The 21,434-nt window shown below is 38.9% G+C and overlaps 1 long non-coding RNA gene across 1 annotated transcript; it reads right to left on the bottom strand.

Annotated features, from left to right (window-relative positions):
- Positions 1–1,276: 1,276 nt before the first annotated feature.
- On the bottom strand, positions 1,277–20,077 carry LOC108640414. Its single transcript, XR_001921165.1, has 3 exons — positions 19,999–20,077; positions 7,154–7,240; positions 1,277–1,436 (listed from the first exon to the last, which is right to left on the bottom strand). It is a non-coding gene; the product is annotated as an uncharacterized LOC108640414 (long non-coding RNA).
- Between the last annotated feature and the right edge of the window lie 1,357 nt (positions 20,078–21,434).

Here is a 21,434-nt window from a genome sequence, read left to right as displayed (position 1 = left end):
AACATAAAATCTCAGGACCCCCTTGTAGTTTCAGGGATGTGGCAGCAGGGTGGCTCAGGGGCAATCACCTTAGCTGCCTTTACTCTGCCTTTCTGCTCATATTTTTCATACCTTCCAAAACAATGAATGGATCTTCATTTCATCCTAGGGTAGTATTTTTGGGCAAAATGTCTGTTGTTTAATGGCCATTACTTACCCCACATCATATTCTTGATGAAGAGCTCTAAAAACTTCTACCTGTACGGTAAGGAACACATGTTTTTTAGCTATCAACCCTGTTTCTGAATGAGGGACTTCTTTCTGATTTATCTGTGGTAACAAGTTCATTATTTCCTTTTAAATGCTGTGATCCACTGACCTTTTTTTTGCCATGTAATTCTCAATTGATATGTCAGGACATCCCATCGTGTGGAGACGTGTCATAGATTATTTAGATGTTGCTAAGCAGACAGACCGTTTTCTGAAAAACAGGACACTCGAGTTTTAAATTTTAAATGTATTTATCCCTTTAAAATCCAAATTAGGCCTCACTTCCCACAGACTAGAACATTTTGTCGATGCTTTTAAAATTTGTCTTTCATTTATACATTCATGTCCCACATCACTAATTTTCACTCTCCCAAAATCTTTTTTCTGTCTTTACTAAAAGAAAAGTAGTAAATGTCTCTCCTGTTACTCCATGTCAGACTTGCTGACATTTTCACTAAAAGACTTTTTCTCCATGTTATATATGTGGCTGTATCAGGAGGCATGTGCACATGCTGGCACCTGACATTTGTGGACAGTTTCAAAGACTATATATTGTAATCTAAAATAGAAATATTTTACCTGTCAGGGCCCTACAGTGTGTGTCCAAATAGCCCAGTGAGCCCATCGGGTGCCCCTGTGGGTTCATAAGTAACGGTGGGACATCCTTCCTTTCTTAGTAGAGAAGGAGGGAAGGAGTGGAGTTGGAATGATAATAGCTTTAAACTTCATCTGGTCAAGTTGGAAGGAGGATGGTGATTATTAGCTGTGTACTAAAAACTTGTGCCTGCAGCTGTTCAACAGAAAGACATCTCCATCTACAGAATGTAATAATTTCTTCCTTCGGGAGTTTCTTGCAACAAGATGAAGGGAATGCCCAGGTCACTTCTCTCGTGTTAGTCAGGTAGTAGGCTCTTTGGCTTTCTCATGCCCAAGCTTTTATGATATTTATAGAGAACCTTCACAGATGAGAAACGCAGCATTGGGACACATAAAAAACCCACCTGAAAATCAAGAAATTGTTTGATGGATGTTGGCACTACAGTCCTGAGACAAATACACTCACACTTTTCATCATAACCAAAATGCCTGGGTTCCTGTTGATATCCAGAAAGCTGGAGATATTGATGATCATCCAGCCCAGAAAAGTGTGTCTCTTCCTTCATGGTGCCTTGACAGATGTGTTCATTCTGTGGTGAAAGAGGGAGCCAGATTTGTTAAGGGTCTGGGTGTAAGGGGAGGAAATAATACCTCCTAGAACCAAGATCATGGCAGAATGGGTAGTCAGTCTGTTCCTGAGCAAGTCACTGCAGCCCATGCTGCCCTGCTTGTGGGGAGTCTGCTCAGCCTGTGGGGTGCTGAAACAACCTCTACATCCCTTCTACGTGTGGTCATCTGCTTCCTTTGATATTCCTGGGCTGGGAACTGCAGAGCAGAGCCAAGGCCAGAGAGCGGGAGAGGCAAGTGGCAAGCTTGGGGCGGGTAGAAATGGCAGAATAAACCCACAGCAGCTCATGTCTCTCACAGGCATGGTCTTCCTTCCAAGCCATCAGTAACAAGCAGTTTTAATCCCCAAACCTGACAGCTTTTCTGCAATTTGCTTAAGAGTGATTGTGTTTGCTGGGGACTCACAAATCCATGCACAGACCGCTCTTCCCAGACTTTAAATGGCCATGCAAGGATCATGACTCTGAGTTCCCATGCAATCAAAAATAGCATATTTTTCCAAGTAGGAGAATGAGCATAGAATCTGAGCATTTCTCTCTCACTGTACAGAATTCCAGATTTACACAGTGCACCTTGAAACCGTAACCAGTCTAGTGAGGAAATTGTGCAATCAGCTGAACATTAACTGTTTTGGACACTATTACTATAAAAATAAATAATCAACCAACTTCACTGCTGAATGGACAATCAATATGGTAAATTAGGATGTGGCTGAAATTATAGATATAGTAATTAAAGTTGCTCTAGAATAGAATAGAAAGTGCCACTAGACAGAAACAGAATAATACCGTGCCAATGTATAGAAATTGTAATTTTTAAGAGAAGGTCAAATTGGCAAGAGATGTGTTCGTTATCTCCACTGACACTTTTCACAAGCTTATAATAGGTAGCTGTAAACTATTGTTGGAGAGGAATTTAATTTAATCACATCTCTTCCTTATGAAAAGCACTTTCTAAAGCCCATTTAAAGTCAGTGCTAAGGTGTCTCTAAATTACCATTTAGACAGAGTTTATTCACTTCCGTTGGCCACAGTTTGACTGTATTCTCCTCTTTGGTCTATTGCTCTCTTTTAAATTGCAGAAATTGTATTATGAACAAAGTAGCCATAAACCCTGCTGTTCCAGCTCAGAGGCTATTCCCAACCAATGCTGGAGCTGCTTTTTACATAACAGAAACTGTTATGTAAAACTCCTGTTGGAAGTGACTTCCAACAATGAGATGCAGAATGTAAGGCAGTCGTTTGTTCTGGCAGAATGATTCCCACATTTTTCCACATTCCACAGTCTTCAAGTATAATGAGATTGTGCTGAATGAATACATGACTGTAAAACTAGCCAAGAAACCTGTATGTCATTTGATTTCTACTAAATATGTAGGTTCGGATTCATTAGGCTCTATGAACGTGTCTGATTTCAAGGTACATAGACAGTATGACTGAGGTCCTTTTTGCCCAGATCTGATCTTACATTCCTCTGTGTTATCAATGCTGATTACTCAAGCTTTCCAAGGGTAATATTTGTCTGATAGAATCTCATGCATATATTTTGATATTCTTTCTTTTTTCTTGTGTAAATTCCAGTGACATGAGAGAAGATAGCTGAGGCTGCTCTAATAATTTTTTAGCTGATGGGAACCTCAACAGAAAATTTTGTCTTAGATGCGTGTATGTGCAAAATTATAATGTGGGGAGGGGGTATAGGAGAAGATCATACAAAACACCAGTATAAGTGAGTTATTTGTTATCAAATTAATACCAAGAAGATAGGAGCATACAGTTGTAATACATTGGAGACAGAAAAAAAATGGCCATTACGTAGCAGAAAACCTTTTAACATTTTTCTGTATGCCCTTTTCTAATTGTCACACTACTATCCTTGTGAGCCTAGGACAGACATAAAATCCTCTCTGAGGGTACCTGTCCAGGCACATAAGTCCATGAGAATGCTGTGACACTTGCTAAGCCTGCTTATCAAGCCTAAAACACAGAGAAAACCCCATATTTAATCTTAAAAACCACTTGATCATAAAAAGGAGGCTTGAACAGACAGGGATACCTATAGTATGTACACCTTCATCACTCTCCATCCCATATGGAATCCCCATCACTCCTCCTGACAAACCAAATCAGTGGGCAGTAAGTGTGTTGGAACTCTTCGAATTTTCTGTGGTCCAAGTGTAGGTGACACATAAAGATTTACTGAGAGTTACAAAACCCAGGTGGGGATGGGTTGCACTAAACCCCAGGGGAGAGTCAGTGCTGGAGGATATGACAGAAAATTTAAGGGTTTATATAAAAGATGATTATGCCTGTGATATATCTTCTTCTCTGGCAAATCTTTGGATTCTACAGCAGTTTGCTAATGATCTGTTATGTTATAAACAATCTTGGTTTGTTTTGTTGTGGTTTTATTTATTTTTTAATTCATCTGTTTCTAATGATTCACAATTAATTATAACAGCTCTAAATTTTCAATTTAAAATACTTTAAATTATTTTCCCATAGGCAGAGGCATGTTAGTGTTACAGTCCTGGTGAATAAGATTTCACAGGCGTTTTGAAACGAGCACAACTGCAATTATGCTCAGAGAATCCCTGCCAAATTTTTAATGGTTCATTTTTATTGTAAAAAGATCTTGTAAATATCTTAGTTTCTCCTGGGATGGAATTATTGTTTTAGAGTGTTCTGCAACCAAATTTTTGCTTAGTATGCTACCTAGTAATCTATTTCTCATTACATAAAAATCACAAGTTATATTTCAATAAAATATTGAACAAATAAAAGGTAAAACGCTGGAAATAGAGGTATTTGTGTTTGCTATAATATGTCCAGTAGTTATTATTTCTATGTTACTCCTGATATTTTAAAGTGCTATGCAAACATTAAGAGAATCATAAAACCGAAGAACTCATTATTGCTCTATCCTTATTTTACAAACAGGGAAAAAGAGCACAGAAGTGCCCTGCCCATTGCAACAGGGAAGAAAAATTAGAACTTCTGTTCTCACCTCTCAGCTGACTCCTGAAAATGCTTTGTGAATAACAACCCATCTTGTGAGAAAATTGTCTTTGATTTTACTTCTGCAATAAGATTTGGACTTTCTGTTCCTTCATGATCACAGAAAAAAGAGAAGGTGCTTACATTTTATTCATTGTGTTGATGAATGTTGTGCATCCAAATTTTGCACCATTCCTCCACTGCAGCTTGAAATCCAAACGAATACTAAGCAGGGCTGGTCACCAAAGCATAGCTATACTATTTTTCATCAGACCACATTATGGATATTAAACTGGCTCTGAAGGCTTCAATTTGTATATTTGAAGTTCAGCTTCCACCATGAGCAACCCTCTGGAGTGTTTATTTGCTTATAGAGCTGCCACTAAAAACAAAGCAACAGACACAGTAGGAAATAAATTAGATAGGTAATTTTTTTTTTTACTTTATTAACAATGTACAAGAATTAAGCACAAAAAAAACCATTAAAAACATTGATGGATAAAATGTGAATGTATTCATGACCACATCTTGATCTTACAGTATTGTCTTAGAGTAAAAATGCTACTTAGATGTTCTGAATGAGATGTAAATCAAATACCTTCTAATTTCGTTGAGTTTAATTTCATTTGATTAACTTTCTCATAGGTAAACCATGATCCACTGACACTTGATTCTGAAACTCATTCATTTTGTTAAATTTAGCTTTAGCAGTATGCTGGGCTGAGGCTCCAGTCACACCTTTGATGGTGGCACCTCTCTCATTTGCCATGAGTCCAGTGTGACATCACTGATCAGTAATAACATTATTTTTCTTTTAAATATTTCTGTATTTACCTACATCTCACTTTTGCAGACTGTGCTAACTGTGGTTTCCCCAGTCTCAGAAGTGGTATCATGGGAATATGAAGGTATAATATATGAAGGGGAAAAAAATATTTCCCCAAGAAATGTGTTCTGTAGCTCAGCTTGTGGCACCATTTATTATAACAGCCAATATTCACTTCTTAAATACTTGCATACCTACACACTTTATCTTTGTATTTAATTTGATCTAACTATGATTTCCAGGTTTTATGTTAAGCAAGCATCTTCCTGGAGGATGACAGAGGACATCAAAGCAACAAAGATGATAAAGTAAAAAAACCCAAAGAAGATATGAATGATTTTCCATTCAGGCCAAGCAGGATTACATGGAAGTGCTAAATTTTAGAAACGCACGTGTCTTCTGTAAAATAGCTACTGAAGTAATTATGGGATAATCTGTACTATATGACTTGTTAACACCTTTAAAGATTAGTATTTTTTTTCTCTCAGTGGTGTTCATTCCCCTTGGATTGATCCAGAAGTGCAAAATATATTTGTTTAGTCATAAGGACTCCTGCTAATTGTTCGATGGCTTCTGCTGTGCTGGAGAGATTTTATATTCATGTTGTTGCTCTGAACGCAATGCACTTCTGATTTATTTTAATGTTGTTTGGACAGCTGTGAAGAGAAATAAAATGGAACAATATTGTTTTCCTATGCTGCTCTTGAAGTGACATAATTACTTCAAATATTGCCTAAGATACCCACTGAGACAATCAGGGAACTTAATTTCAGATGAAGCAATATGTATCTGAGGACTGAAAGCAAAATGGTGTGTTGCAAAGTAATGGAGGAAGCATTGGAATAGAGATGCCTGCTAAGCACTAGGTTATCTACCTACTCATCCCAGCCAGAGGTTACATATTTTGAGACAACAGCCAACTTTCATGTCAGATATACTATATATTGCCTTAATTCTGTAACTCCACTTTACAAATATCAGCAGAGATATTGGTGTGCCAATTGATTACTATTTCAATCTTTCACAGAAGATGAACTTTTTATTGTGAACAATGTTTAGTTATTCCTTCAGAGACATCATTTGTAGGTTGATTGCTTTCTTAATGTTGTGAAGCAGTCTTTTGATTAAATGGAGAAATGAGAAATTCTATGCTACTTCTTAACTTTACACCTCTCAGTGTGAAGTGTGTCTTAGCGTCACTCTTCATTCATAACTGCTAATTTCTCCAAACACATGCTTCACCTCTACAGCTGACCCCACAGTCCACTTCTCCAGAGTCAGACCTTTTTATTCCTTTTATCCATGCTGGCATTAGATCCACTCTTCACAGCCTTCTTTCTCCCTCATACAAATGCTCTGGTCTCCTTTGCCTTGCAAAACCAGAAGTAAAAGCTGGATGCCTGGACCAGACTGTGAAAGGGTAGCTTGCCTCCTAGCATCGTGGGAGAAACTTTTCATTTGCTCCAAGGTAGAGGTGTGATTCCCACCCAGAGGCAGGAGGAGGTGAGCTATGCTATGCTTGTGTGAGTTAGTTTGGGACCCATGCAGGACTCATGGCATAGCTTAAAGCGAACTCACACAAGGTTTGTGCTGGAATTAGCAGTGCCCTTGCAAACAAGGAAGTCTCTGACACTCTCAGAAGAAATGCACTATCATAGGTGCAAAGGATTAGTGACCTAATACTTCAAAGCAGCTTTACATCTCACATATCCTTTACACTTGAGCATACCCTATCACTTAAAGGTCCCTTAGCAATGCTCGGAGCTTCCTGGGGGAAAAAAGACTCAGATCCCAGGAGGTAATTTTTTTATTTTCATAGAAATAATTGGGAAAAACTTAATAAGAATCCACATCATACCTTCTGCAGTTGTTTCCTCTGTTCCTGCAGGGGAAAAAATCTTGAGGGGCATTTGATTACTTCTAATTTTCATGATTCTTGGCAGTTCTGAAACACAAACTAAAGATTTTGGATTCAGAGCATGGGATGGATGTATCCATTTTTCCTAGTATCCTGTCACTACGCACACGAAAGCAGATGCTTAGAGAAGAGAAAAAGAAAAGGTCAAAAACATAATGATGTTTCCTTAGAATATTTTTCCAGCTCCAAGGGCTCCTTGAGTCTGAGATGGTGTCTTTGTAATTAATGGCCCTGAGGTTTTTTTTCCTTTTGATTTTTTTTCATGCATCTTTTGAACTCACATAGATGTTTTGCATCTGAAAAAACCTGTAGTTTACCTGCACAATGTGAAAAATCAATTTCTTTCATTTGCTCTGAGTCTGCCATCTGCTCACTTCTGATATCCTGTAGTTCTGCTTTGGCAGAGACTGTGAGCAGTCATTCCCAATGTAACTCTGTGCATTTCTTTTAATGTGATACTTCTCCCTACTTCTCAGTCCAACTTGTCTCTATGCTAAGCTAATGTTTACTCAGTAACTGTCCCATATTTTCAAGAATAGTTCCAATTTTTTAATATTTTGAATATACTCTTTTGAATAGTATATTTTTGAGTATATCTGTCACACTACTCTCAATCTTTCCCAGTTATACCCTCTTTTTCTGAGATCACAGGATGAAAACTGCACACAACAGTTCAAGATATAACTAAACCATGAATTTATGCAGCTGGGTAATGAGATTCTCTGCTTGTTTCAAAGGCTGCTCCATCTTAAAACTGATTAACCAGCGTGGACTTGCCAGCTCCTGTATGCATATTGTTTGGAGACCTGTAATTATGTAAGAGTCTCAGCTTGCATTTATGAGTTGCATAAATAAGTTTCTATCTTCTGTGACTACAGAAAAATTCTGCAGGATGTAAAACCTATAACTTTGAAATTGGAAACTAAATGAAAAACAAAAGCAGATTATTTGGGGGGGGGGTGTTATCTTTAAATATAATTTCCTAATTTGAGCATATATGTAATATTTGTGTGCATTAGTATTGCAAATTTTTGTGCCACTTGGCATACAGATTGGATGAACTATGAATCTCCTCACCCTAGCTCCATAATTGGCATGTCCTTACATTTTGACCTCTGCGTTCTCCACACGGTCCATCTCTGAGCGCAACCGACCTACTGTTAAGAGATGTTCTTACACATGAGCTCCCAACCTGCAGAAACAGTCTGGGAGAGGAATGGTTGATCTGGGATGGCTCACACAGGTTCTGGGGCCTGCAGCCTTTAGGTTTTGGTGTCACAGCAGCATTTGGAAAAAAGAGCAGGGATGATAATCTCTCCATGTGTCTCATTTTACTTTTGATAGTGACATGTGAGCAGCCAGAGTCCTTCCTGAGAGCAAAAACCTAGTCCTGATGATTTTCAAAATAGATTTCTGCCTCCTGCCTGTATTCTGAGGATTATGTCTGTTTGTTCTAGCTCATCAAAGTTAAGGTCAGATTACAATGCTAAACAATACCAGACTAAAGAGCTTTTATCCCACATTGTAAACCTGTAGAAGGAAATAGAATGAAGGCAGAGAAAACATATAAGCAAGGGTTAGAAATAGCTCTGGGGAGGGAGCTGGCATTAAAGCAGGGTCTTTGCCAATAAATGTCAACCAATTTAGGTTAAAGTACTCTTGCTTAGCTGTATAAGGACTCTGCATGATAGATGTGAAATGAGAGTGCTAATGAAGTAGGTACTTATTTTACAGTCTTGTTCTTCTTCACAGAACTGTAATTAGCTGTCTTTTTCAAGGAGTGTTATTACTGTTTTTATTTTTATTGACCCTTGAATCCTATTACAGCAGGTAGAATATTTTTTTAGACTTCTGATATTACTTACTGGATGCTTAGAAAAAGAAAAATTAGAAGTAGCATGTGCAAATAAAGTTTTGAGGAAACAGGTACTTCGATTAGTTTTATCCAGCTGAGGTTTACATTAAGTCTTCTTGGAAATGAAGTAGAAGGAACTATAAGGAGAAATGTGTGGGCCTATGTGCACACATGTACATTCTTGTTTACATTGAAATGGTTGAAAATGGTGAAAACAAATTTAAATTCAGTCCTATCATTCCCACTGCATTAATTCTGTCAAGTTTCTGAGAAATCATAGACCTTTAGTATCTCCAACACTCTTATATCTTCTTGTAACGTTGCATTTTGAAATTATCACCTTGAAAGGTAATGGTTATTTGTAAAAAGATTAGGTAATTGTAATCTGTAAGGGCAGAGATTCTGAATTTCCAAAGCAGCAATTGTATTTATTTAAGTTGATGCTATGTTAAGAAAGCTGAACTCCTGGAAAATTACAAGTCCCATTTCCACTAGCTTAGTTAGGAAATTTGCCTCAAATTACAATGACTATTTTCTGTGCAAAATTTTTGAGCTCCACTACGCTCTCTGAATCTTCTACTGGTCTCACTGACTCTGGGAAACATTCTTCTTTAGATGTTTTAAAAATTTTGTTACTTTTTATAGGATTTAGCAAATTGTTTCTGGAAGTCTTTTCTGGTTTGTAACATTGTGTTTATATACATAAATTGCATACAGAATTCATTGCCTTTCATAATTACTTGTGCTTTTTGAGGGTTGCTTTTTGACATCCAGTATCTTTATTTTGTCATCTGAGTTGTTTTTCTGCATGTGTTTGGTCTTTGTGAAATCCTAATTATAAGATTGTATATAGGTTCTGAATCACCATTTGGGTCTCATTAAACATTCTTAATGGTTCCTTCCACTGTTTTTCTTCCCTTCACTGTTATTGGTAATCTTTCAAGATGTCTTCTTTTTTTTATTCAGATCCTGGTTTTTTTAAAAAATATACCCATGTCAGACTGTTTTCTTTCTGTCTTTTCTACAGAGATGGTTGCTATGATAAAGTGGGTCCAACCTTCAGTTATGCATCATGAACCAGATCCTGTGCAATGCTGGAAAGTATATCAGTCAAGGGCTTCTCCTCTTGTAGACTTTCTGATTTATCTTCTTTATGGCTCCTTCATTGATGATATCTAAAAAAATTGTGTGAGTTGTTTTTGCTTTGTTGTTTTAAGTTTGTGTGGGATTTTTGTTTGATTGGTTGGTTAGTTTTGGGTTTTAGTTTTGTTTTTTGTTTTGTCTTGAGTTTTGTTTGTTTGTTTTTCCCTGGTTCATCTTAATATTTGTCTTCTGCTTCCAGAATATGTCTTATTTCCCTTACTATTCTGTACCATACTCATTGTCCCCATCTTGGTTGTGTCATCAGTAGCATAGATATCATACTTTTCCTACTTAGGCAAAATACTTTTGAGCAAATATTCAGATTTCCACCAAATTCTTCTTGCTTCACTTGAATGTTTTTTCCTTAGTACAGCCTGTCTCAGCAACCTTATATAGTTTGCATCACAGAATGATACTGCTAAGTATTCCCTCAATTATCTTCTCTCCAACAAGCTTTTGAGGTGCCCATTCTAGCAATACCATTGTTTAAAGCCAAATATTCCACTGCAATTCATTCTTTGAAACAATATTTGTGAAGTTTTTTTTAAGAGCAAAAAACAAAACAGCACACAGTGGGAAAAACAACAGACATTTTAATGGGTGTAAGTCAAATTTCTTCTTGTGAGCTCTCTTCAAAAAATCTACTGGTGCTATTAAAGTAGAATTTAATTACAATGAGGTTTCCTGCCTAGAAGTTCGACAGCATATAGATAACTCCTAATGATAAGGGTCTTACAAGAATGCTGGAGAGGGACATTTCATGTGGTCAGGTAGAGAGACATGACAAGGAGGAATGGCCCTAAGCTGAAGGAGAGCACGTTTAGAATAAAATTAGGAAGAAATTCTTTACTGTGAAGATGGTGAGACACCGGAACAGGTTGCCCAGAGATGTTGTGGACTCCCCATCCCTGGAGGTGTTTAAGATCAGGCTGAATGAGTCTCTGAGCTACCTGGTGTACAGGAAGGTTCCCTGCCCAGGACAAGGGGGTTGGAACAAGATGATCTTAAAGGTGCCTTCCAACCCAAGCCATTCTATGATTCTATAAGTGCATTGAAATCTAGCAGACACTACCTACTGAGGGTGCAGCATCTCCTCCACTGAATATCTTTCAGACAGATAATACCTTGCACAAAGAATCTGGTTCTGCCCAAGTCAAATAACCCAAACCACATCACCTCTTCCAGCTTTACTTTCCTAACTAAACTTGACTTAGTTAAGCTTCCTAACTAGGTTTCAAACTTGCATAGTCCAGGCAGCTCTTCTGTGTGTCACTAATGCAGCCTGATGCTGACAATGTTTAGATTTCCTCTACTGTAAAATAAAGTCCTCAGGCCACAGTGAATCAATTGACTAATCATCAATAAAAACATTTTAAAAAAACACTCTTTGTAGTAGAAATTTCAAATGCCACATTTGCAACATGGAAAAGTTACTTTCAAAATCCTTATTGTAAATATTGTTTCAAATGCTACAATTTTATATCCTGGATAATTAAAACAAAGAAAATGGAGAATCTTAAACAATCCTTCATTTTTGTTCAAGTGATGCCCTCACCGAAATCTTGTGATGACATCTGGAACTAACATCTAGAATAACAGAACAGTCTGAGTTTAAAGGGACTGACAAGGATCAGTGAGTCCAACTCATAAGTGAATGGCCCGTATGGGGATCAAACCCACGACCTTGGTCTTATTAGCACTGTACTCTAACAAACTGAGCTAATCTCAGGGTCTTGAATTGTGAAATTTATCTCCAGATTTAGTATGTAAATGTAAGTATTTTTGATGGGGCTCATACTAACTATGAAAAGCAAGACTGAGCATAAATGACTCCAAGAGACCACACCTTCAGAGAACATGCACTCAGGTAAGCCCAGCACAGGTGTGGGGAGCAACAGACTAACACCCTGCTTTGCTTTGCCTGAGAGATGACAAAGAGTCTCAAAGGCAAAGGCAAAGATAAAAGACTGAGAGAGTCCACAAAGAGGACACGATGACCCAGCAGCAGGGTGACTAAGTGTGCAGGATGCTCTGGCTCTTCACAGTGCCTCTGTCTCCATCTCTCCTGGCTTCCCCTCATCTTGCACTGAGATGCAGACGGTCTCCATGGGAACCAGCACCTTCCCCACTGCCAGCACCCTGAGAGCCAAGAGCACTGGCTCTGCTGCTGTGTAGGTACCACCACAAAGGACGAGAATAATAAATGCTCCCTTCCAATACTCACCGGGGGGGGGGGGGGGGGGGTCCAGACTAATAGCTGGGTAAAGCAAATTCTTAAAATGGAAATACTAGAAATACTGGAAGCTGCTAATTTTACAGCTTGCATAAGGATACCTCACATAGCTTTAGGAAGTGGAGGTCAGTGCTTGAGTTAGCAATGGCCTTCCTTCTCTACTTGAATCTACTGTGGAAGATAGCATGGCTGGACACATATCTATTTCCTTCTGAGTAAATCATTTTCACGTCATCCAGTTAAGTCATCCAGATGATAATAACCACAGAAACTAAAGTTCTTTCCCAGAAAATGCTAGACATAAATAGAGAGCAGGAAGAAAAGTGGTCTGGGGTTCTTCCCATTGATTTCAAGTGACAAGAAAACATTTAGTGTGATAGTATCAATCAAAGGAAGACAGATGGAGAAAGTTGTTCTTTTGCAGTCTGCTTCCAAGGATGTGCCCATATAACTTGTGTCCCTCCTCCTCAAGCAATGAGGCAGGCCTTCAGCTTGTCAGACAAGTATTTGTTTGACATCCCTAAAGGTACCCAAATGTCAATATCAGTGAATTCAGATAATTGCAAGGCACATGACCAGGGATCAGGAGCACAGGTTGCAGAACGACTGAGTTTAGAAAAGGAAATGCCAGTTGTGCATGGCCAAATGTCAGTTGATACTGCATCTCCACTCCAAGTTTGTCAGTAAAGGCACTAATCCCTTTAATTACCAACTGCACTGTCCATGGAGCATTTTCCAAGATAACTACTCCTAGTAACTGAGCTGCATGTACAACAAAAGTTAACTTTTTTCCCTTGGAAAAAAAAGTATTGTGTAACATTAAAGGAGATCCTGGCACTTGCTAAGACTCTTTCCTGAAAGCACTAACTTTTCTCTGGAGAGTGAAACCCTGATCCTGTAGAGAGTGAAATGAAACCTCCTGAAGGCTGATGGTTCTTCAGGGCAGTCCTTGCAGGATGGCAGCAAAAGCTTGTTTTTCCTCTCTCAAAGTAACCTGCTGTGACCTATATTCAATGCACATCTCACAGGACCCCTCAGATGAACCATTTCCTCCACTAAAAGTTACCTCCTCTGACTCAGTCAATGATACAGAGAGCTTCATCCCCTTGTAAGCAAATTACTTTAATTACTTTCTGCCGCTAACAGTGGCAGCATGAGCTACCTGAGAGCAGATTTATCTGAGCCATGCCTAGTCAGACTTTGTCTCCAAGCTCCAGTGGGGCAAAGGAAATGCCAGAACTGCAAGCACAAGAACATTAGCTTCAGTTTGCAAGGACTCACTTCACCTGTTCCTTTCTTCATTAAATACCTTAGTGGAGAAATTGCTGCTTGCAGATGCCCTCCCTTGTAAAATCATTTTTTTTACAATCTGTAGCATCCTGTTTCTTTCAGTGTTTGCAAAGATACTTTTCAGTGAAAAAAGTCCAGCCCTGGTAAATTACTTGCCTCAGACCCAAATGGCATAGAAGAAAAATACACTGTCAAAAAATACCTATGTCAGTGAACGATTCCCAGTCAATCAAACACAAGCAGTAGGCTTTGCCTGGCAGTGCTGACTGCTTGTATTTTCTCTCATTAGTCCACGTTATTTTGCTGTTGTTTTCCTGCTGTGAAAATTGCTGTATGAATCCACAGTGGCTCTTCCAGCTAGAAATAATATATATCGCTATGAGTTTCTTGGGAGGAGCAATCATTTGTAATTTAGTCACACTGTGTCATTCCAGGGCAAGCAATACGATCTGACACATTGTTTACAGTATAATGACACAATAGAAATAAACCTGGCATAGTATAGTTTTATCCCGATTTTTAAAAAAATGATGCCCACCAGTATATGATAGCCACCAACTATGAAACAAGGGGTGGAAAAATGGGTGAAAGACAGATGTTTGTACAAAACTTACGTTTGAAAACTTTTCCCTTTTTACAGTTGACCTTAGAGTCACTTACATAGTCATAGACAGAGATTCTTTTTCACTGCAGGTAATTTTGATGAAGATTTTCAAAGCTACTATCAGCTTCAGCTAAGCTGTGTTTTCTCTGGCTGGCCTTTCACCTGAGCTCATCAAATAAGACATAAGAAACCACAGCAAGAATGAGAAGGAATGAAAGTTGACAAAAATGGTTTGGCAGAATACGGCACTGATGTTTCGGAAAATACATTTTTTTTTCTAGAACTGCTGTAGAAATTATCCTGTAGACTGAACTGATGCCAACGAAAGGGCAGTGTGACCCTTTTTTGTTGATTCCATTTTCTGGATGAGACATTATCACGCATCAGCACTAAAACCTGATTCCCTGGCAGTTTTTTCCTGAATACACTAATACTATTTTTTGGCAAAGTTCAAGGTTAGATAAGTAGCATGATATCTAATTAAAGGACTCTTTGGCTTCTAGTAGGTTCAGTTTCATATCTGATCCTATTTTACTTCCTATTCCTTTCTAGTGCTGTGGCACATGTGTGGGGTGAGATTGAACTCACACTAAAGTTCATTAGACATCATGTTTTGACATCATAATGTGGTCAGTTATCCTCATGTCAGTGTGCTCAAGAGTGAATGAACCAGTCAGAATTCCCAGAGATACTGTTTTCTGCCTAATTCTGACCTCACTTTAGTCAACTGAAAAACTGTATTTCACTAACTCTCTGGACTCTTCCACAGCCATAGGGAGAGAGTTAATGCAGGCAGAGAAGCAGTTTGGCATTACAACACTTTTTCTTTGGTTCAGTGAATCACATCTTGGAGGAGCTCATCTCTGTCCATCATCTCTAAAAGAACTTCCAGACAAGTAACTCTCACTGTATACTGAAATGACAAGCTACCTTGACGAAACTCACCCTGTGCCAGACTCTCTGAAGCAATATATTGACAATCGCCTCAAGAACCTCAGTGTAGCTGGTGGCAGAAACATTAGTTCAGTGTAAGGAGACCTTTTAAGTTTTCAGAGTCAACCCTGATGTGTCCATGTACTGTCAGAAACAGATCACTGTAGTAATTTCTTGGTGATGGCTGTGCCAGGTGCCAATGGTTAAGGGCATCACTCTGGGGAACCAGCCTCACACAGAAGGGCTGAGGCTGAGAGCAACACCAAGGCCTGTGTCATTCCCCACCTTTGATTTTGACAGTCAAAGCTCCAGGCTGCTGAGGGTAACCTATGCATGAAGAACATGGTAGCATCTAAATTAAACATACTACACACATATGAAAGAAATTCACATATTAAGAGTGTGGTAGGGATTATGACTTATACCTAATTCGTCGCTGACCCCAGTACACTCCGAAGTCAAATTAGTGGCCGTGCTTATGTCAAAAGCATGATTTAAATCTGGTTGCTTCTCCTTTCTGACCCAAGCAGTGCCCAGCTATCACAGCCAGCAAACAGTGGGTGGCTGTGAAACGTCTTTTGTTCTTCATAAGATAATTGTACTTGCAACTCAGAAGACCGACTTTTCTATATTCACAGAATGATAAATGCGTACAAAGGCTACTGAGACAAAGGAAATGTGGAAGGTTTCTTTTATCAGTTCTCTCTATACAGATGTTTACTCAATGTAAATTGATAATAGTCCTTCATACAGAATACACTAATCAGTATATGAAACGTAACTTGATACTTCTCAAATACTGCAAGCACATAGATATATATATATAAAGAGAAATTCTACAGACAGATATGCTAGTTAGATGTATAATATTGCAGCTTCGAGATCTGTGGTTGTATTAGTTGTATTTAATACCTGTAAGCAGTCTTTCCCTTTAAGTATATTCATTGCATCTTACTTGAGTTAACGTTGTTCAATATTCATTAGCCTACAAATTAAATGTGAAGAATTAAAATCTGATAATCTCACTGCCCTGCCATCTGTTCATCAACTTGAAAGTAGTAGAGTATCATGCTGTTTTGTTTTTTTTTCTCTCAAATATTCATTACAGACAACAAACTACAATAGAACCTTAGGCACACAAGTTTCATCACAGTGCCCAAAATCAGACTTGTTTATTGTGAAAATTTTGGAACCATTGTAAATTCAGCAAGAGAACAAAGAAGTGGTTTTTTCTAAATGCAACTGAAGCTGTGGGAGAAAGTGTCTGCATAGTACTGCCAAAACTGACCACCAGAGACTGGAGGCTTTGGTCCTGTTGAAACTTTGGGCAATTGTGGAGTGTGTAGCAGCAGCAGGATCTTTTTTTTTTTCCCCCAGACATAATGAGTGCCAGCAAATCTGAAAAGGTGGTAATATAACATTAATGTTTTTCATCAGTCTGCATGGAAGAAAATCTAAAGCCTAGTTAGAGTTCTTGCGCGGTTGCCTTGTTAAGACAGTGAAGTCAGAGTGATTAATTTTGAACATTTTGATAGCTAAAATTTTCCTGGAGTTTCTCATAAGAATTCAGTTTAAAATTGAAGATACCCAAATGTAATCTTGGTTATCTCAGTAAAAAACATTAATATTATTCTTTAATAACTTTTAGAACTATCTTCAAACTTTTGAACTTCAGTACAAGTAATCGATGTTAATATTTGGTATCACCTCACATTCCCAGAGATTGGAGAAATGGCTAAGGATGAGGCATACTGCTTTTCTGTAGCAATTATCCAAAGGGATAATTAAAATGCAGGTAAAGTTAAAATACAGATAAAAATTTTCCTATTTAGAAAAGGTAAACCAGGCCATCAGTGTCATATGACACTCTCCCTAGAGATCCATTGCCTGATGGGAAATTCAGCTCTGAACAGAGGGCCAATAAAAGTCTAATTTTAGTGCAAAATTCTTTTTTTTTCTCCCAACAAGAGTGAATCAAGGCTAAAGGGGCATAAAGGTCATCTCTGTATTCTCCTTTTTGAGCAGTCGTAGCTGCAGATCTGATTACTGCTGTAAAGGATCACCTTAGATAAAGAATCACCCTTGGTAATTGTAGCAAAAGATCAGCTTTGCTGAGGGGCAAATTTCTTCCTAATGTAGCATCTTAAGTCCTTGTCCCAGTGATGCAAAAAGGTACAAGATGGGAAAGATTAGTGACTCCTATTAAAACAAATAGACTATGCTGGGTACTTGGAATCCCCAGTAACTTTTGTTACTTTTTTTCTGTTACAGCAGGATTCCTGCTCTGAGCTCTATAAATCCTTAGTATCTCCATGGTCATCACCATGTAAGATTAACTGCAGTGAAACCATGACAGAGCAATCTCAATTACTGGGAAGCACCTGGGCAAAAAAGGTTAATAGGAACAGCCAAGGGAAAGCATATGTGACACTGAGCAGTTATAAAATATTGTTTCAGTAGTATCCACCACAGCAAATCTACCTGGGTTCACTGTTGATGTCTGCCTTTGCATACCCATCCCTACAAAGGCAGTAAATTCCTGTGTGGCTGGTACATTTCATATACAGATTCATCATCTCCCCTCCTCCAAAGAAACCTATCAGTAATGTGTTCTTATAATATATTCTGATGGTTACAAGAGATACTGTGCCATACTGCAGATTTCCTTTAAAGCCTTGATCTGTAGTAAAGTAATTCTAAGTCATCTGATTGATACTTAAACCGTAGTACCAAGATTTGAAACAGACGGTGTCTTAAAGAAGTTCAGTAGAAGTCTGCTCTGTTAAATGATTTACAAGGAGAATAAAAGGTCAAGGAACTTGTTCTTATTGCATCCCTGTAGTCTGAAAGTCTTTTACACTCTGAAGTCTCAGGCAACTTAGAACAAAACCAAACCAAACTGTACAGCAACTAATTGCACCTCAAGGCATTTTTTTAAAGGTTACAGCTGGAGCTGGACAGGAACTGGAAATCTGATGAGATTCCCACCCCTCCCCATGCACCATGGGGATGGCAGGTGCTGAAGCTGAACTTTTTAAGTGGAACTGCAGACTGTTGTCCTTTTTGTTCGTTGTACAACCACAAGAGCAGGAAGAAATTTGCAGGGTAGGAAAGGGGTCCAAATAAACTTTCTCACAGGTATGTTTCAAATTCTGGGCTAAGGCACCTCAGCATATCACTGTATATTCTGACCATATCTAAAACAAGATAGTGAAGCTTATTTGAGGGAGTACAAATTACTTGAAGCATATATTGTGTTCTGACATGTTTTGTAACCTCTTGTGAGGCGATCATCCTAGACACCATGAGTAACTTCCTGAGGCGAGATCCTGAGTGGTGCCATAAGGTAGATGGCTTCTGTGAGGGAAAGGGTCATTTAAAATTGCAGTTTATAGTTTGTGGTGTGCAGGGTGCTGTTTATATGTGTGCATGTCTGGATGTCCATGTCTGTCCTATATGGAGAACTTTGACTCCTTGGGAGTCTTACTTGATCCAAGCAAGTGCAGCAGCAGATGCCAGAAGCAGTTATCCCAGTTATAAGTTACCCTGCTCACCCCTCTCCTAGACACTGTCACCTCCACAGCAGGGATCTTTTAGAGGATTGTGAACCCACCCTGAACTACCATTTCTTTAGCGTAGCTGAGATGTCACAGTATGCTGAGCTGTAAATGCAGTTGCATAGGTGTAGCCACATGGTTTGCTCAGGTGTTCCTTCAAAGGAAACTGAAATCTGCAGAGGAGAGGCAGCAGGAACACAACAGGGGAAAGTACATGTGAGCTGCATTACTCACCTGGCAAAGATTTGTTCACCTGACACCCTGAAACCTTTGTCGTGTGAGGGTTTGATGACACCATCATGAACATGAGGGATTTGAGCCTCATATTTCTGCTACACCACCATCAATGGAGCAGTATACAGCCACTCCAGAGTTCTATGTCCAAGGACTCTCTGAGCTCGTGACTGGGAAGGAACAAGAAATAGTTACAGCCTCCCACAAATTACAGTTTCCCCCACACCACTTGGTATTTAAGATCAATGAACAAAAATGTCCAGTTCAACATTTCTTGCTGGTACCTTTCAGCTGTGTTCAGGTTTGATATTGCCAGGCTGGCCCCAAAGGTTCCTGCTACAGCCCTCTCAAATCACTTGCCAAACAAGATGAATAGCTGTGGAGAGAACCTGCAGAGCTGTGGAAAGCTAATCAATGCCTGTCTCATTCTCCAAATGCTTTATGTGCTTTCACAGGTAGTACAAAAGTCAATATTCAAACAGGAGATCACTGAAACACATTGTCATGCCCTTCTGAGCATTGTTTTGGTTTGCAGATTGGTTTGCAGATGGCTTTTCCTTCTTCTGCTCTTTATGGTAAAGAAAGCCACATACTGTCAGTTTCTGCCCAGAGGACATGATGCATCACATTTCTTGTATGTCCCCATCGCTAAATCTAGAGAAAGCAAGCATTAAAAAATAACCAAATTCAGGGGAAGATGTTGATAAATGAAGAGACACCAGCCTCAGTAGTTTAGGTAAGATTCCTGGATTTTAGTGACAGAGAATTAGAAGAAAATGACTGACAATGAAATTCCTCTTTCTTAACTTTAAGTCCTCGAAAAGACATTTGGTCTAAACTAGAAGTTTGGGATATGGACTCAGCTAATGGATTGACACACATCCTCAAAATGTGATTTATGGCTTCATAAGAACACAGTCAGGAGAGACGAATTACCTGTTGAATGTACCCATTCTTACACGTGGGTGCAGGTGTCTCTGACAGGCTGCCAAACTTCTACCAGGACTCCCAACAACTAAGGGAAAAGCATGTACAGATTGATTTAGTGTAATAGTCTCTAAAGATGTAGGAGCTTAAGCTCCATCCATAAGGATGGTTTAGGTAGCAAAGAGCATTATAGCATTGTAAATCAAGGAACTAAGGCTCCAATGTGTCTGTTGCCTCTGAAAGTGGGATCCAAGCTCCTAAGCTGCTTGATCATTTGAGAAATTACAGCTACTTCTGGAAGACTTTGAAATTACAACATCACAGAATCATATGGAATCACAGAATCAGCTAGGTTGGAAAAGACCTCTGAGATCATCTAGTCCAACCCATGACCCAACACCACCTTGTGCACTAGACCACGTCAGTAAGTGCCACATCCAGTCTCTTCTTAAATATCTTCAGGGATGATGAATCCACCACCTCCCTGGGCAGCCCATTCCAATTATTGACCCTTGCACTACAGTGCAGTAGCTTCAAACAATATGTTAAATAATTTAATAATTTGAGAAGTTAACTGAAGGCTGAGGTTTTATTTTTAACTTGAACTCCAACAAGGAATGTATATCCTCATCAAAATAGTTTCATAATTTTAAGGTAAACCTCTGAGTAGGGAATCAAGTTATTCTTAAAAAATTAATTGTTTGATGAAACAAAATGCCTTTTAAAAAGGTAATGCTGTATGCTGTGAAGCACTTCCTCCCACTTGTAACCCGTGAAAGAGGATAGTACTCTTAGCTTCTCCACTCCTCCACAGCAGGGGGCCTATGCTCTAAAGCACTAATTTCTGAACTGTGAAAGTCTGTATGCAGGTCTGTGAAGTCAGACCCAGGCTGACATTTGTGCAGCCATTTCAGAAGCTTTCTGCCTCTAAAGATATAGCATAAATCTTTTAGAGAGAGGCTGTACCTAGGCTTACATGCTTTATGGACAAGGCTAATGTTTGCTATAGTTACATTAACTCTAGCAAGAAAGATTCAAGAGCACTTGACTGCTACGAGTTGATGTCAGGTTTATGGATCTCAAGGTTTGCCAAGGTGTTTGTGGTTCGTGTTTTAATTTAGCCCACTGAACAGTAAGTGCTTTCAGCAGCTGCTTACTGTGAAAACACATCTAGAGTGTTGCACAAGGGCTAAATGTTGTATATCTTTCACAGAATCACAGAATCACAGAATATGCTGACTTGGAAGGGACCCACAAAGATCACTGAGTCCATCTCCTGGTGCTGCACAGAACCCTCCCCAAGAGTCACGCCATGTGCCCAAGAGTATTGTGTCAATGCTTCTTGAACTCTTTCTGCACTTGAAGAATTAAAATCCTGAAAATTATTTCAGAAACAGCAATTTATCTGGATTTTCAAGATCTGCAATCAGAGGCTGAAGAGAATG

This window comes from Manacus vitellinus, unplaced genomic scaffold, assembly GCF_001715985.3.
Source record: "Manacus vitellinus isolate BGI_N305 unplaced genomic scaffold, ASM171598v3 scaffold_1_pilon, whole genome shotgun sequence".
Lineage (NCBI taxonomy): Eukaryota > Metazoa > Chordata > Aves > Passeriformes > Pipridae > Manacus > Manacus vitellinus.
The sequence above is the reverse complement of the archived record's forward strand: the minus strand, read 5'-3'. Positions and strand labels throughout refer to the sequence as shown.